The sequence below is a fragment of the Clarias gariepinus genome, chromosome 8, assembly GCF_024256425.1.
Source record: "Clarias gariepinus isolate MV-2021 ecotype Netherlands chromosome 8, CGAR_prim_01v2, whole genome shotgun sequence".
NCBI classification, from domain to species: domain Eukaryota; kingdom Metazoa; phylum Chordata; class Actinopteri; order Siluriformes; family Clariidae; genus Clarias; species Clarias gariepinus.
The window spans coordinates 36,348,433-36,352,500 of record NC_071107.1 but is presented as its reverse complement, the minus strand read 5'-3'; the positions used below and the strand labels follow the sequence as shown (position 1 = coordinate 36,352,500).

The 4,068-nt window shown below is 35.3% G+C and overlaps 1 protein-coding gene across 2 annotated transcripts in view; it reads left to right on the top strand.

Annotated features, from left to right (window-relative positions):
• Positions 1-1,864, top strand: part of jag2a (jagged canonical Notch ligand 2a) — a 37,808-nt gene extending 35,944 nt beyond the window's left edge. For both annotated transcript variants that reach the window (XM_053501695.1, XM_053501693.1), the window contains one exon: positions 1-1,864. This exon is cut by the window's left edge and continues 886 nt beyond it. The gene's annotated coding sequence lies outside the window, so the exon portion shown is untranslated.
• Positions 1,865-4,068: the final 2,204 nt, after the last annotated feature.

Genomic DNA, 4,068 nt, shown 5'->3' with positions numbered 1-4,068 from the left:
AAAGTGAAAATATCTTGACTCTAGTCAAATAATTGTGTATAAGTTCTTAGTGTAAGATTAAAGCAAAACAAATCTAAGGTTATTAAGCCTATTTTTAGACAAATTGTACTTGTAAATTTCTTACTCTATAAAGTAGAAAGTTTTGCTTGTTTTAAGCATTTTTTCTTAAAGATTTTTTATTTTATGCTTGTACGCTTAGTAAAATGTGTCTAGAAATGAGCTCCTATAATCTTAGATTTGCTTTGTTTTAATCTTAAATAAATAAATATTTCACTAGACGTCTTCACTATTCCATTGTGCCATTTAGCAGCAATTTGTGCCTTTTACTCGTTTAAAGAAACAACAGTGGGAAAACTAAATTTTAGCAGTAAGGAATGACTTTAATTTTAGTTCAATTTAAGTAATTACGTCCAAAATAAAAATGAGTTTTATTAAGGTTAGTGGTTTATTTTTCCTATTAAAGTGAGAAGGAAAAATTTCCCAGCAATATAAACTGACACCAGTTTCTAAACTGAGTAATAAAGTGATCATAAAAATTTTACAAGAAACAGAAAAAAGTGGAAAACAGAACTGTAATAAGGAATCACATGAAACATTGTAGCTTAAAACAGGATGTTTGATGATGTGTCGTAGCTACAATATCGTATCGTATCGTATAAAAACGTATCGTGATGTCGCAGGATTGATATCGTACCATCGTATCGTCTGACGCTTAACGAGAAATAAACTCGCTTGAGGAATTATGACGCATTCGGGAAAGGTCAAAATCATTAGACTGAAGCTAAATCAGTCAAATAAAGAGTTTATATTATTTTAAGTTTATATAAGCGAGGTAAGTTTTTTTTTCCTTTTTTTAACAACGCTGGTTGTAGTTTTTGTACTAAACATTACGTACATTAATGTATCTTGTCCAGTGAGACATCGTGATGTTTATTGTCTCTGTCCCTGATCAGACAGGGAAAATGGGTTTATGTTTTATATTCTGGAAGCATCTATAGTCCGGAAAATCCATCACACTGAGTCGAGCCTTCAGTCGTTAGATCCTTCGTCTCCGATCATCCGAGTGTAATAAACGTTTCATTTCTAAGGTCTATGACATTTCATTTCTTTTTTTCTTTTTTTATACTGTATGGTCACCACCAGTTTGATTGACAAAGACAGAAAATCTGTTAAAAATTGAAATAAAATAACTGAATGTGTATATGTGTAAATAGGAAAGAGTTATAGCTGTGTATATTTGACTTTAGTAACTTAAGAGACTTTTTTATTTTTACTATTGTGGTTATTATTAATAATAATAATATTTCTTTCAAATGTTTTTGCTTCATATTTCTTTTTTAAAATATTGTCATTCCTATTATTTATGTTGGCTCAATGTTTTTTTTTTTAAAGATTATATAAAGAATAAATAAACCCCAGGACTTCCGATCACTGTGTTTGCGTTCCTGGTTTTGCTCTGAAGTATGTAATCAGGAATCTGTCGGAATTAGTGGAAAGAATTTGTTCAGACATCTAACTTCACAAATCAGCCTGTTTCCTGTTTTCAAACTAAGGATGTCCCCCTTCAAGTGTTTGATGGCTTCTTTTTCCTCTCAGGCACTAGCAGGTGATTTTTTTTTTACTTTATTATTTCTTTTCCCCAGAAATTATGGAGTTTTTTTTTTCCCTTTATTATGTTGTAAGACATTATGGACGCAAAAGTGGATCAGCGTTTTTTGTTAAAAGTTAAAACTTGTGCTAATGAAGACAGAGAGAATTTATGTTTCTGAGTGAAACACACACACACACACCACCTGTGTTTGTTCAAGGTGATGGGTAAAACAACTTCAAAGTCCTTTTAAAAAATAAAAATGTTCAACAAAAATTGTTTATTTTTTGTGGTTTGATTTTTACCAAATACTCCGATCAGCGGATATAGAATACATGATAAAGGAACGGACAGTGAAATCATAATGTTTGTATATAATAAAATTGTATAATCATGAGTACAGACTAGTTTATGCAAAGTTACTGTTACAGGCTAAATATCTTTAGGATCATTAAACAGCCAAATGTTGAAAATGTTTCTACTTCTGTAGCAACCAATTTCCATACAGTAGTTTATATACACAGTAGTTTACTTAACTATATTTAAGTTCTCACATTTATTTACCAAATTGGTTTTATTAATTTATTGGTTTTATTATTGGTTTTATCCCCAGTTTACATGATTGCAGGACAGTTTATTTAAGTTGCACATTTGGACGGTATGAAGCCAACAATCCAAGAGAGATGGAATGAAGTGAAAGAATAAGGAAACTAAATTATGCAGTAGATCAGTCTTTACTTTTAGCTTTACGTTCAGTGTTTGGAGAATATTTCTTCTTCCCGCCATTTTGTCCTCTGCTATAGAAACTCTTAAGCCTCTTAAAAGTCCTCGTCTCTACTCTTAACAATTTTTAGGTCTAAGATGTTTCGTGAATCATTTTTATCTTTACTAAGATTTAATCCTAAATTTAAGGGGAAATTCTAAGAAAATGTCTTAATTCTAGGAATGTTCTTAGACCTCATCACTTGGAGAAACTTTCAGGCTTAAGAAGCTTCGTGAACACGGGCCCAGGAAGTCCAACGAGTCCTGCAGTCTTGGAGTTGCTGATCACAATCTGACCCTTGTTAAAGTCACACTCTTTTACTTTTTCTGCTTCCATCACATCAGTTTCAGAAAAAAAAGGCCACAAGATATTGAAAACGTTGCTACTGTGAGCGGGGAAAAATTGTGATGTCTAGACGACTGGGTCAGAGCAACTCCAAAACACCAGCTCTTGTGGTACGTCCCGGTCTGCAGGGGTCAGGACGTAGCAAAAGTCATCCAAGGAGGGAAAACCAGTGTACTGGTGACAGGGTCGTGTGTGGCCAAGGCTCACTGATCCACATGGGGAGTGAAGTCTGGCCCGTGAAGTCTGATCCAATGGAAGAGCTAGTGCTGATAAAATGAAGGTAAAGGTTAATGCTGATACTGTAGAATAATGTCAGAACACACAGCACATCGCTGTTTTGGTGGCAAAAGGGGATCTACTCTACGGTATATTATGCATGTGGTCATAATGTTCTGGCTAATCAGTGTGTTCTGTGTAAGATGTATTAAGATTGTCATAATTAGAGAATCAGGGAATACTGTAATATATATATATTAATAATTATAATTTTATCCTTGATGATTTATTGAGCTGTAAATCACCTGTGTATGAACATGGACCAGGAATCTTTGAAATTTTTTTGTTCTTAACTGGGTCCAAATAAAAAAGCCCAAGTATAAATAAATACGGTAGAAATATTTCAGACTTTTTGATGCAGTGTGTTGATGTTCCTGCTCATCACTTTCTCACAGTAAGTGCACGAGTGTGGTGGTTATGAAAGCTCTTGGCATTTTAACTGTAACATAAATTCCACTAAGCCCTCGACCAGAACCACTCTTTCAATGCCCCGTGCTATCAGGGATTTAAAAAAAAAACTCCATAGATGTGATAACCTGCTCTTTTAGTACCAGCAGGTCGTTTCATTACCACGTAACGCTGCTGAGGCCGGACCTGGAATAAAAAAAAAGAAAGCACCAAATTCAGACTGGACAAGATCAAACACAGGTTGCACTGGTTTGGCAGAACTCCTAAGAAATACATTTTAAAAAAGACTCCCGAGATTGTAAAAACAGAAGATTTGTTAGCTGTACCTATCCGTATGTCCACTGATGTTGTAGTTGATGTAATCAGCTGAGAGCAGGGGCTTACGGTCGGCCGATGCTCGAGAGTTTCTCAGCATGTGGATTTTTGCGACTGGCTGTTTTTATCCACCTGAACATTAAGTGCATGTGGGATGTTTAAAAGCGTAATCCTCTTTCCCCCGGGAGTTATGGACAGGATCCCCCCCCCCCCTCCCCCTGGAGTCTGGGAATCTTCAGAAAGGCTCGGCCGCTCCAGCACCCAGTCTGGCCTCGGGATGTGATTCATGACTTAAGCACTGCTTTGAAGCGTTTTAGACTTTGTATGGTGGATGCTCTGTGTGATCGAAGTGTCGATGTGAAGTTTTCTGTAA